Source organism: Eleginops maclovinus, chromosome 18 (genome assembly GCF_036324505.1).
Source record: "Eleginops maclovinus isolate JMC-PN-2008 ecotype Puerto Natales chromosome 18, JC_Emac_rtc_rv5, whole genome shotgun sequence".
Taxonomy (NCBI): domain Eukaryota; kingdom Metazoa; phylum Chordata; class Actinopteri; order Perciformes; family Eleginopidae; genus Eleginops; species Eleginops maclovinus.
Window position 1 is genome coordinate 18,063,294 of NC_086366.1, and position 14,839 is coordinate 18,078,132.

Sequence of the window (14,839 nt, forward strand, 5' to 3'; positions counted from 1 at the left end):
AGCTGTCCAAGATGAGGGTGAAGTCTGCTGATATACTGTAGATGTACTTACGGTATCCATATATTCCTGTGTGATTAACTTTTTATGGATACTAATACCAAAAGAGCAAAAATAAAATTGATATTACAGTCAAGACGTTAACGCCCCAAAAATAAACCTCAACATAAATCACCAAAATACAGCACTTACAGTTTAAAAAATAACCTACATTTCCTGTGATTTTGTGTTGGCAGCATGATCTTAAGTTGTTTTTTATGACCCGAATGTAGTTTTTATAGTGTCCCCATGGCCTAATAATACACTAACAGTTATTGGTTCTCTTCAACAGCCGCACATTGAAGGCAGTAAGGACTGACCTTGAATCGTTACCTGCTGATGATTGGTGCTGCTCCTGACAAGTAAACCGATCTTTATGAGGAAAATCACTGGAGAGTGACTCTAGTTTTTATACTGCAACTCAATTGATATTGTTATGGAAGGAAACAAGTGCAAAATGCAGTTGTTTTTTATGTCTTTTACACATAAATATATATGCCCGGTGTGTTGATTCACAAAGTGTCAGAAAATACCCACATATCTAAAAACGCGGGTACAAACAATAGACTGTTTAAAGGTACAAACAAGCTGATCCAGATTTGATGCCGATATGAGGTAATAACCGAAATGTGGGCTGGCTTTACATTGAACTCCTGGCAACGTCCAACCCACGTGACAGGTCCCAAACTATCGTCCGCAATATACGGTCTGCAGCTGAATCCACTCGAGGCTCGCGCAGCTTTGTGTCTGTGTATTCAGACAGCAGGATGTAGGAGGGACTTATGGTGCGTTCACACCGGACGCCTATCGCTCTAATCGCATTGCTCTTATCGCTCAAGTTTTCGACTGTATTAACCATGCCATAGACAGTCTGTGGTTTGTACATGTATACTTTTTCTCCAGTTTCTGAACAGATATCAGGAACTGGGGGCTCTGTGTGCTAACGGCTAATGACTGTTTTGGTTTTCTGATTCAACGTCAGTGACAGCAGGCTGAGATACGTACAGCTGAATGGTTAACGCAAGAACAATCGCTTCAATCAGCACATTCGCGCCGGGGCATCCGTTACATGCGCGCCGCCCGAGCGAACTCGTGCCTCTCCGCGTCTTTACATTAACTTTACATGTAATCGCATCGCGTCCGGTGTGTACGCACCATTAGAGTACAGTTGTTGTATAATTCATAATGACAACGTTCTAGTGGTAAACACTGACAAAATAATTATTTCAGAAATAATGCTTGATGTGGTTTTTAACATATTATGGGGTTTAATCACGGCAGCATTTAGCTGAGTATCTCAGTTAAAAACTCTTCACAGAGAGTTGCATGATGCTCCAAAGAGGCGTGGCCAGCTTCAGCTCAGCTCAAATTTAAAGCGACAGTCATAGAATCAGCACTTCAGGAACAGGGCTGAAATAGAGGGGTATGAGGCATGCTACAATGGGTGATCTGTTTGGTATTATGAGCAAAACACTTCATAGACATATTTTGTATAGATATGGCCCTACAACATATTGTTCAAATATATCATAATAGGAGATCTTTAAGCAGCCATAAGTGATCAAATTAACAAGGTTTTGGGAGAGGCTGACAGCTTCTCTGTTGATAGTCATGGGCTCAGGAAAAGTATTAACTTCAACAAGTTTGCTGAAAAGTGAGAAAGGATTGGGAGCACTTGATTATGTGAGCCTTCACCTCCAGTTCCCGATACTGTATGGGCTGCACGTATGGAGGTGTGACCCAGCTGCGGGATTAGGGGAGAGTTAGGTATTACTGTCATGGAGGGAAATGTGCACTGTATGATTTTGCTCCAGCAGTATTCCAGCAGCGTTTTGTACCCCCAGTGTTAGGGTAGGCATGGTGCAGCTCTTTGAGGTCATTGGTACTTTATAAATACGTGTGGACAGTTTGTCCTCCCAATTTGACCTGACCCATCTTTTCAGGAGCAGCCACACTGCTTCTCCTGGGGAGCAACTCCACTTCTGATTCAGCTGTCCTTGACTGAGGCACATCAATTTCAGTGTATGTTGCAAAAACTGCTTTCAAATTCACCAAGACTGCCGTTAATATGACATTTAATAACCAAAAAATAAGTAAGTGAGCAAAGCAGCTTGGTGTGCAGGTGCTTTGATACTGTAAATGTGCAATGAAACAACATGGTGTAATGAATTCCTCCCACACATTTGAAACACAGAAAGCAGAGAAAAAAGCCACCTGTTCACTTTCATCTCTGCATGAAATGTAATTATTGTGAAAGGTGTGGGTAAGGAGAAGCAGTATAAGGTCCATAAGACAGCTGTGGGCTCTGATATGTGAAGAAAAGTCTGGAAGTACTGCCATGTTCATTCTACACTTTTGGATCAAAGATGGGAGGCCACTGTTTGAACTTTTCACTTTAAGTGTTTGGTTGCCGTAAAGGGAAGACTTTCTTTTCATCATAGTAAGGTCATGTTCGTAACAAAAAATCTAGTTCTGTAGCAGTCAGTTGTGAGTTTAGCTTACAAAGTAGAGGGATCTGATTCAGTGCTGCTGAAAGGGTGTCCACACATCCCGTGAACTCACAATGGCCTTGCCTAATGTCAGTATTTTAGTTTACCAAATGGGTCATTCATCACAGCTCCATTTGTAAATCAAACTGTAGTACTTCATCCAGATGGACATCTTGTTTTTTAAGCTGGTACATTTTAAGATTACCCTCAGTAACAGTTGCCAGAAACACAGAAAAACACAAATGGAAACAACATGTGCAAGTGAGGAAATTAAGCAATAAAAATACCATGTCTGAATATTTTTCAAAGAAATGTTTCATTTTCAACATCAAAGTTTTCTGACTTTGATGTAGACGGTAGGAAATAAAATTGGAATCATTTCAGAATAGCTCATAATCCTCTTATGGCATGTTGTTATTGGTGTTTTATGATGTTCAAAATAAAATCAGCCAGCAGCAAAGTACAGGTTAGAACAGGGGAAGACTACCAAAAACGTTTTTGATGATGGCTTTTTAGTCATTATTTATTTTAATAAAATGCAGTCTTGATCCCTTATTTATGACCTATACACATTTCACCAAAACAAAATTCCCAATGAAAGTTACGTATTTACATTTGTGAGGATATTCAGAGTGAAAGTGTTTGACTACATGAATAACAATACTGTGAACTTTTGACCTGTAGCCCTTTATTAGGAATAATGTGTCAGGTGGAGAGCAGTTTTGAAGCATGAATTTCAATGAAGAGCAGAATTAAAAATGAGCTGCCAGATTACCCAGGAATAATTCCAAAGTTGAAATCTCAAAATGTTATCATTGTTGTGTTAAACTGTGACCCGCAACTAGTTTGAGTTCATTGTTAATGTTGGTTAATTGTCTTTTTTGTGTATTTTCCTTGTAATAAAGATCACCAGGCTACTCTCCCTGGAAAATGGTTAATTTCAGAATGTGTACTGATGGTGGCACCACACAGAGAATATTAACCTCATTAAAACTCCCTCCCCTGCCTGTGTGTTGACAACTGTTGGTAAATATCAAGCAGCATGGTAGCGACAACTGAATAGCAATTTATTTCATGCACACTTGATCTAGATTTCCTGGCTGGTTTACTTTCTTAAAGGGCTATTGTTTAGTATTTAGGGGGATCTTTTAGCAGAAATACAATATATTATTTACAATGATTTCTTAGTGTATTATCCCCTCCAACTAAGAATCATTGTGTTTACTTTAGCTTAGTATGAGCCCTTCATATCTAGGGGGGGTTCCTTCACAGAGTTGACTATGTTGCTCTGCCATGTTTCTGAACTAGCTTAGAACGTACAGTACACACCAAACACTGGCTCTAAATAAGGCATTTCATTCTTCCCTGAAGGCCACGGTAGTTCTCAAAATGTCATATTCAAGTAACAGAATTGACAGTACTGAGCTTAGGGGTACACACTTTTTCTAGCATGCGGTTGCTAAGTGGAATTTTAACCCTTAAATCTAATAATAACAACATCACGCTAGGCCCAAACACTCTGTATATGACCCAATCATAACAATATCTTCCAAAGAAATGCTGCACTGTAAAAGAATAAGCAGCAAATAAATATGGGAATAATGGGTTAACATTAATTGCTGGATCCATTAGTGCCCACTCATCCAAACTAAAATAGCAGAGTACAAAATATACATAAACACATGCACACGGGGTTACAGGTAGATTACAAAAATGATTCAAATTGTTTTCCTGCTTGACTAATAATTTATGCCATTATGACATTTTAATAGCTGGGGACCAGTTTTTTTATTGGATTAATTCCTGGTCATGTAGGAGCATGCTGGGATGATGTAGAAGCAGTATTGCCTACTACAGGATGAATGTAACAAGATTGAGCACCACTGAGTTTATATTCAAAGGAGTTTGCCCTTCAGCTGCTTTGCCATAGCTCTTAAAAGACAGAGTACTGGTCCAGTTGTAGTTTTCTGAGACCAGGTTAATTTGTTTGCTTTGATAACAATAACTCGTGGTACTCAAGGATAGGTTAATTGTGCCATTCAGTTTGAATCCACTTATAGCAGTCCAGTATTTCTACACTAATGTGTCCCAATGGTCATTCATATCACTTAAATGGCTGTCAGTATTATTATTGTCTTTATTGTCTCCATTATTATTGCTCTTGCATGGCCTCATAAAAATCAGGCCTCATGCAAATTCATTCGATGATGAGTGCAAAAACTTTCAACTGATGAGTGGAAAAACGCCTATGTAATGAAACGTGACATTTAAATGGAATGGAGCTCTGTTGTTTCATCTGTCCTCTCTGAACAATAACTTTGAAGAGGGCCAGATAGAAACACTCTCCACTTTGTTTTATGAAGTAATCTCACTGTGCTCCCTGTGTAGTTTACGTGCCTGTTTGTAGTCAAAGCTGCATTAGCTGCATTGTATGACTCCAGGTACTTGACATTTCTTTGATATTTTATTTTTTGGAGAGTGTTCTGGAATGCTAGAGGCTCTGTTAGACTGTTCTTGGACACATCAGTTTGTTGTGCCTGCATCAGCATGCTAACATGCTAATGGCTAGGAGGTATAATGTTTACCATATTCATCATCAAAGTTTGGTGTGTTAGCATGCCAACATTTGTTAATTAGCAATAAACACACATAAAGCTTAGGCTTATGGGAATGTCATCACTGCTGCGAGATTAGTCATATACAGTATGTGGTGCATTCAAGTTTTAACCTTATAGATGACAAGGTAGGAGATTCAAAAAGTTATAAAGAATCCCCATGTTTACCCCATTTGACAATCTAGTGAAACGTTGTTGTACTATATGGCTAAAAGTCGTTCACCATTCTTTTAAAAACGAATGCTTTACTTCATCGTTCTCACAGAACAGTCAAAGGCAAACTAAGTTCAGATGCAAGTAAGCACGTCCTCATCGCTGGCGCTAACCTTCTCACCTAGGCATGATTGCTTTCGGAAAGTTGTAATGGCTTTTTATTGTATTGCAGTCACCTCTGGACTGAAAGGCCTTTTGTTTGTGTTTACACTACTTATCCAAAGCATTATTTCAAAAAACATCACAGATGTAATTAGCAATACATTTGATTGAGTAAATAGGAGAGGATATTAAACTGTTAGAAATATAGATTAAACATTAAACATTTTGATCAACCATGTTTGGTTTCTCAAACAGAATTACACATCACGTTCATGAGTAATAGCTGCATTATAAGCACAAAAGCATTAAGAATATATTGTCTGCGATATAGTGTAATTTGTCTGCATTTGCTTCTCTGCGAGTGTACTCTGTGTGGGTAAATGTTTGTCTTTATATAATTAGTTTCAACTTCTGTTAGAGATTAATACTCACTGATAGGGGCTTTGATTGAAGTTGTCCAATCCGGTTATGTGAGGCAAATTGGTGTAAATCACAAAGGGTAATACATATTCCTGCAGATAATGAGTTGATATCACTGCCCTTCATCCTTTACATCCAAGCACACTAATGAAATTACGAGACAACCAGAGGACAGATTCCATGCCTTGCAAAAAAAAAGGCAGGTAGCAGCTTTTTTTTACAGCTAAATGTTCAGATCTGAAACAGACGTTTGGGGTCTGTAAGTAGCATGTCAGTATAAAACAAGTAGGATTAGAAATGATTGTCAACATTCTCACTAACCTATCCATAGTGTATAATGACTATCAATGTTATATACATTTACAGTTTTTGACTCTGTTTTGGCTTTTCCCATGATGCCTTTCCAACTGTCACTGTTATGACATCTCAATATTATGTGAGTTTGCTTCTTCAGCTTCTGAGGATGCATAAACGTTATTGTGATTTATACTCTGTCCTAAAGTGATTTGATAGGCTGATCTGAGCATTTATCTTTTAATTTTGAGTGGTATTCCTTACAGTAGCCCCATAACTAAAAGCTGTGTCATCTTGTGGTGTGTTATATTTCCAGAGAGGCAGATTGTTGATCGAATCAAAGATAAACAAGCGGCGATCCTGCATGCTTTTGTGCTAGGCCCAGGCCTGCTATCCCCTGGGGGGAGATTAGCAGGTAGAGGATAGATTGAAACCTGACAGAGAAGGGATGATGAATTGGAGTATCAGGTCTAGGAAAATAATAAACAGTACCTGCCTCTGCTTTCCAAGAGAGTCCTAACAGTGTGACCGAGGTTGCTCTTATACCCATCCCCCCTCCACAAACTCACATACAGGGATTTTTCTAGTTGTCTTTATGCTTCACATCCATGTCTTCAATTCAAACTCATTTTAAATTCCTTTGCCATAATTTGGTTTATATGATGGCACCCTCACAAGTGGAGCAGTCAGAAAGCATTACAGAGCCATCATAACAACAAAAAAGCACATTAATGACAAAGAGACAGCAGATTGTGCAAAGTAAGGCAGAATTGGACAAAGAAATGTAAACGTCTTCATATTTATTTCAAACTATGATGTAAGCCCAACACCAGTGAGGCAGCAACAATCAATCATCTTTAAAGTTGACAGTAGATTGATGCTCAGGGTACACAGAACAGATATAGCCTGATTTCTTTTTCCAATGTTGGTAATCATTCATCCTAAATAACATCAAATTGACAATCCAGCTTTGCACATTCCTAACAGAAAATGACAATGTCGAAAGTATCCATCACTGTAAAACATGCTAATTGAACATATCCATCATTTATTTACAGATATGAAAGTGAAATTGTCTCTGAAAGATTACTCAGTGTCACTAGCAACTGTCTGTAGCATTTGTAGATAAGCAGATCGGCAGAACTGTGTGCCTGTTGAAAGCAATCAGGGTGTAAAGCTACAAGTTCCTTATAAGTCACCTCAAGGCTACATTATGTGTCTGAAACACAGACCCTGCAAACTGCACTCAAACAAGACATGTGTGATCCACCAATGTCCTGACCAGCAAGTGGCAGTAGATTTTGTTTCCAAATCTAGAGTCGAGAGAAAAACCCATTAAAGTCCTCTTAGTCGTGCAGAGCATGGGGGCTGCAGAGTGCCGTGCATGGTGTGCCAAGTGGCTAGCTGTGCATAAAAGGAAATCATTTACGTGTCTGAAGCTGCCAACTCCTGATTTGCACTTAAGTCAATCGTAACTGATGTATCTGAATAATATAATATATAGTCTTTTAATTTCTCAGCATACCTTGTTCCTTTTGACCTTTTTATGTAAATGTATGGCCCTTCAATGAAGGAGAATTTATCTCCGACCAATGGTGTGAAGGAGAATACCATTAATATGCGGGGTGATTATCTTTTGGTCTGAGGTTTGGCCGCACATTCTTACATTCACTCACAGAATGTATTATGCTTTTACTTTTTTAATTGAACATTTCTTTTCATGTGAAAATTAGTCTTCATATGCACTAGAGCATTAAACATGCCTTTGCTTTGGTGGCATTAGATCGCATTACAAGAGGTGGCAGAACAGCTCAGTGGAGAACAGTGTCACATCTCTGCTAGTGAGACCCTGAACACTTGATGGCTCAGAGAAAATAACCAGATTCAAAAGCAGAATAGAAACACAAAGCATGAGACAATTCTGTTCAGGAAAGGATGGTCTCAGTACATACAGTGGGGAGAACAAGGATTTGATACACTGACGATTTTGCAGGTTTTCCCACTTACAAAGCATGTAGAGATCTGTAATCAAAAATCCAGAAAATCACATTGTATGATTTTTAAATAATTAATTTGCATTTTATTGCATGACATAAGTATTTGATCACCTACCAACCAGTAAGAATTCCGGCTCTCGCAGACCTGTTAGTTTTTCTTTAAGAAGCCCTCCTGTTCTCCACTCATTACCTGTATTAACTGCACCTGTTTGAACTCGTTACCTGTATAAAAGAGACCTGTCCACACACTCAATCAAACAGACTCCAACCTCTCCACAATGGCAAAGACCAGAGAGCTGTGTAAGGACATCAGGGATACAATTGTAGACCTGCACAAGGCTGGGATGGGCTACAGGACAATAGGCAAGCAGCTTGGTGAGAAGGCAACAACTGTTGGCGCAATTATTAGAAAATGGAACAAGTTCAAGATGACGGTCAATACCCTCGGTCTGGGGCTCCATGCAAGATCTCACCTCGTGGGGCATCAATGATCATGAGGAAGGTGAGGGATCAGCCCAGAACTACACGGCAGGACCTGGTCAATGACCTGAAGAGAGCTGGGATCACAGTCTCAAAGAAAACCATTAGTAACACACTACGTCGTCATGGATTAAAATCCTGCAGCGCACGCAAGGTCCCCCTGCTCAAGAAGTTTGCCAATGACCATCTGGATGATCCAGAGGAGCAATGGGAGAAGGTCATGTGGTCTGATGAGACAAAATTAGAGCTTTTAGGTCTAAACTCCACTTGCCATGTTTGGAGGAAGGATGAGTATAACCCCAAGAACACCATCCCAACCGTGAAGCATGGAGGTGTAAACTTCATTCTTTGGGGATGCTTTTCTGCAAAGGGGACAGGACGACTGCACCGTATTGAGGGGAGGATGGATGGGGCCATGTATCGCGAGATCTTGGCCAACAACCTCCTTCCCTCAGTAAGAGCATCTAAGATGGGTCGTGGCTGGGTCTTCCAGCATGACAACGACCCGAAACACAAAGCCAGGGTAACTAAGGAGTGGCTCCATAAGAAGCATCTCAAGGTCCTGGAGTCTCCAGATCTGAACCCAACAGAAAATCTTTGGAGGGAACTGAAAGTCCGTATTGACCAGCGACAGCCCCAAAACCTGAAGGATCTGGAGAAGACCTGTATGGAAGAGTGGGCCAAAATCCCTGCTGCAGTATGTGCAAACCTGGTCAAGAACTACAGGAAACGTCTGCTCTCTGTAATTGCAACCAAAGGTTTCTGTACCAAATATTAAGTTCTGTTTTTTCTGATGTATCAAATTATTATGTCATGCAATAAAATGCAAATTAATTATTTCAAAATCATACAATGTGATTTGCTGGATTTTTGTTTTAGATTCCGTCACTCACAGTTGAAGAGTACCTATGTAGAAATTACAGACTTCAACATGCTTTGTAAGTGGGAAAACCTGCAAAATCGGCAGTGTATCAAATACTTGTTCTCCCCACTGTATTTTGCCTATCTCTTCCCTTTGGTATGTTTGGCATAAAGCAATCAGAGCCTTAGTAAGAGAACATATGGGCATGCATTGTGCATTTTATGGATGATACATAAATGCTGGGTAAAACAGTGACTCTTGCCATTTGGAGATGTCAGCTTGCAAGGGAGGTTTTGGAGATGATCCAAAAAATGGTGATACAGAGGTTTTCTTGAGTATTAACCCGCTATAAAAAGGTCAAAAGTATATGGTTTTGTCTTTACTCATTCCCAGGTCAAGTATGTAAATTGTTTACTTTGCATTTGTCTGAAAACAGATAGCTTCATCGACCAGCTGTTTGTTAGAGTTAATACCAGACATACATCTCCAGCTTTACAAGTAGCCTTGAAGTTTTTGCTTAGTCTTACATACTGTATCTACTCCCAACCATTTCTAAGTTTCACCATCTGCAGTGAATAACTTGTTTCTCTCCCAGATTCCAGTGCTGAAAGTTTCTCTTTGATACGAATTACAAATACTTCAGTCAACTCTGAACTATGTTTATCATATTGATACTCAATCTTTGGTATTTTTGATGGGGATTCAAGCAATAAAAACTACACCATCTTCTGAATAGACACACACATCATCCATTGCAGCACTGTGGCCCCAAAACATCACAGTGTGTCCAATCATTTTACAGAGCTCGCTGAAAAAGTACTGCAGATATGTGGCTTCATCAATACTTTTGGTGGGTTCCTGCATCACAGCACAGTCCAGGCAGTCAAAGCATCACTGCGAGACATGAGAGCTTTGATCCCCCCTACTGACCCAGCACTTCAGTGCCTTCTCCCTCTGCAGCCACCTCTCAGAGGGGGACTGAACTCTTGAGCTGTAAATCAACGATTTCAAAGGAGGACCCATATTCTCCATTAAACGAGCGAATACATGAATCAAGGGTCATCATGCTTTAAGCTTTCAGCTGTGAGCTAGGTGGTTCCCACCTGAAAACATTCACATTGTAGCAAGAAATATCACATGGAATAGCTGCAGGAGTATCAAAATAACCCTGAAAATGTCAAAAAGTGATTGAACTTAAGCAACCCCCAATTGGAAAGTAAAATGAAGCTTACTCTGAAGATGTAGCTAATGTGATTTTATGCATGTCTGTGTGGGTCATGGCTCCCACAGCTGGTTTAAAGAATCTCTTTTTAATTGGTTTGCAGACTTTCGTGTGCTGAACACTATACCTACGTGTACATCAAGTGCTGTGCTGTGACAATCCTCCACATCCTGTTTTATCCGGATTTTTCTCTATTCCTCGAAAAAACATGAAGAGCACTCGGATCAGGTCAGAGCTGTGGTGCTTTGCAACTGCTTTGAATTCTGTCTTTCTATTGTGTTGTTGCATGCATGTGTTATTTCTTGATGGCTACCCTAACATAAATATCACCACAGGCAATTTGTTGCAGCCAAGAACACCTGGCTCCCTTTAGAAGACAAAAGACACGGGAAAACATGTTCCTAAGCTAATTGCAAATTGCAACTGTGCAGTTTCTTATTAAAATTGAATACATGCTGGTTCAATCAGAACAACAATGTGTTTTCTATGCACGTTTTTTTCTTCTCTGTTATTAAAAAAAAAAAAACTTTAAAAAATGTTTTGGCTTGTAGTGCACCTGGTGCTCTGTGACTCGCAGCTCTGCTGTCAGCGTGACAAGCCCTGTGTGCGCATACAGTTGACAAAGCAATTTTGTTGTTCTGGTCTGGACGGAGCTCTTGGGCATCCTATCATCTTGAATCAGTAGCTTGCTCTCCCTGAGTGCTAAAACAGTAAGAGGTTGATGGCCAGCCATTGAACTGCATACCAGCCTTGTCAGGGGATCTGCTCTTAACAACAACAGCTGTGTCTCTATTAGGCTCTGAGTTCACATATCACAGCCATTCTTCAAAAAACAAGACCTTATTTTTATCTATTTCTCACACATGTATTAGAGCACTGAGAGATATTTGTAGATGGTATTTTCTCAAGTTTAGGTGTTTAAAGTTGTATTATGTACACTCTCCAACACTAATTCTCACATTATTCTATATGTTATTATTCTATATTCATAATTCTCATCATTATTGTTTTCAAAGCATACAGGTCAGTGGTGCTGCTTTCACTTTTTTCTCTTTGAACATATTTTCTCTCTTATTACGTTCTTTGACGCCATCTGCTGGTCCTCTTTCAATAATTTCCCTGAAGTTAAAAGAGGTCTATCACTCACTGTACACATCAATATAATACAGATTATACTATATTTTGGTTTACATGCCATTTGCAGCTTATAGGTACTCTTCCATATTGGTTTGTTTTAGGCAAGGCAATGTGCTATCATTATCATTCATACAGTTTATATTCCTCCTGCATATTATTTTATTATTGATTTGTTGTGCAACCATTAAACTTGTGTAGGTGTAGAAATGGCTGACAAGCCAGGAAGCTCGTTAAGTCTGTAAACTCATTATACAAAAATTCTGTGTAAATATTTGATGTGTGCAGCAGTTTATACACAAATGACTCAATATATGGTCAAACTTTTGAGACAGACAGTTATGGAGGAGGTATCAGTTTATATATATATATATATATATATATATATATATATATATAAATATATATATATATATATACTGTATATATTATATTATTAATTATTTATATTATATATAATTAATTTAATATATATACTGTTTATATTATATTATTAATTTAAGGTACCTTTATTGTAACATTAATTCTGTTGTATTGATGTGATGTTTTTATGGGGATTCTTCTCCTGCTGAGTTATCTATTGTGTAGAAGCCCATTAGAAGGAAAAGTATTGCAAACCAACCTTAATTAGCTGTTTTCACAAAGATAAAAAGCTAAGAAAAGTTGTAAAAGTGAAGTGAAATACATTTGCAAGTTTTTTTTATTTATTATTTCAATATAATAGGCCTATGACTATAGGCTACTAATAATAAATAGGCCAACACAACTAATTAAAAATACATTGAATAAATCATTGTTCCATATAACTACATTTCCTGTTGAGCGCCATGCTTAAACTGTGCATGATATTTTTAACTCAGTGTATTGTAGCCTCTATGATGATAGTGTGTAGTCGGACTCACCAACGGGCGCTGACATGGCCCCGAGCCAGATCAGCATGCAGAGGAAAGCCAATGCTTTGCATGCTTTTCATTATTCAGGAGGACATGAGCAGGGGGCCTGCTGGGGGCGGAGTCTGTCTCTTAGCGCTGATGGAGGACACCGAGGCGGAGAAGTGCATCTGAACAAGTGGATCGCCTGGAGGGACACTAAGGCTCAAACTTTGACTCACTTCTCGAGTGGAGATGGAGTAAGCAAAGCAAAGCACCTGCTGTAGCCGAAGGTATTTATCATATTTTCAAATGTTGGCACGTCTGTTGAAGTGTATGCACTTCATCTTATGGCGCTGTACCCGTATTGTGTTGTTTTCAAGCCACTCTCAGGCCTTTCATGAGTTATAGTGCGGTCGCATAGTGCTCTAGGTTCGAGTTGTACTCTTGTTAAATCGTATTTTGAGGTGTTGAAAATACAATTGAATGATAAGTCTTTAAATGAGTTTAGTTGTCACAGAAATATCACAAAATATCATTGAGTTTTGACAATTGAAAAAAAGAAAACCAATCTTGAAGCATTTTGTTCCATTGTACATCTGCGTGACATTCTGAAATTCAGAGTTTCACTAAGGCTAGTAAAGTTTGGGTTTTACTTACGGAATGCTTTATTTAATAACACATTTCTCTCTCAGGTAAATGTCCGTAAAGTTTTAGACCGTTGAGGGCATTGTGTTGCGTTTGAAAGAAGAAAAAACAATGAAATGAAATATGTTGGTCTATTTTTTCATCTTAACTGTTGCATAATCATCAAGTGGGTCCCTTTATTGACTTAAGCTAATGGCTGTAAAATGAACTTTTCTCCTTTCAGCAACTTCCTAAATGATCCTGTGAATGTGTGTGAATGAAAACTGTAAAATTATTAAGATGCCTTATCCCAAGTCATTGACTACTTGAATCATCCAGCCTCATACATGAACATATAGACTTCCCCCCTGCTGACACTTGATGGATCTTTGGATGGTGCTTGTTTTTTAATCTCTGTGGTTAGTGAGTTTGGCAAACATAATTTCAACCTTATTCGAAACAGTTTCTGTAATGTATTCTATCTATTAGATGGAAATTTGCATTAATTTGCATTTTAGAATAGCATTTATAAAAACACCTTGCTTGTATTATATAAATCGGAAGTTTGTCTGAAGTTTGACGAACATTTTGATACCTTTAGAGACCCAATGTCACAAAGATGTGTGCCAGTTTTATTTACACAAAAGGATCCTCAAATTCCTGCAGGTGAAAAAAGGAGGACTTTTACTAATATTTTGTGTGGTAGTGTTAATGGCACACAAACATATATACAAATATGTTTGTGCATAAGAGCACTGTAAATAATTTTCATTAAATCTGACTTGACATAAGTAAACACTATTGTTTTGCATTTTAATGTCAACCTAAAAAGTCTCTCGCATGAAAACTTTGTCAAACTTTGCATCAAACATTTTATATCCCTAATACTGATTTATAATTCTCTAATTCCAATGCAAGTCAATGCAAATATTATTTTCTTTAAGCTGGATAAAAAAAGGCCTGCTCCTCACACCATTAAAAGTATAGAATAAACATTTTAAGTTTTTTTTATTTGAACCACCTTCAAGAGAGGCTGGTAATAACATTATCGAGGCCTCTTTAGGAGAGAGAAGCTCCCCTTCACAAGAGAGTATGTGCATGCCTGTAGGCAGTGGATATAATGAAGGATACAACGTAACAAGTCTTTCCTTTTTGATATTTATTATCCCTTGTGAGTTCCTCAGATAAACCCCTGCCCTGGGCTATAAAAGCCTGAGTCGATAATGAAAAATGTACTTCACAGTTAGTACCATGCTGACATTGGCCAAATATTCATACATCCATCAGGAGAAATACATAAATGATGCATTCCCATCAAAAGCTACGCAATTCTGTTGATGCACAAACCCATAACGACATAATCACCTCCCTGTAAGTGGATACGCATTGTGTTCACCTCACCTGGTCTCTTGTTTTCAGAGGCCACAATGTTCAGCATGAAGCCCCTCCCTCCGCAGGTTGATAATAGGCCAGCCAAGC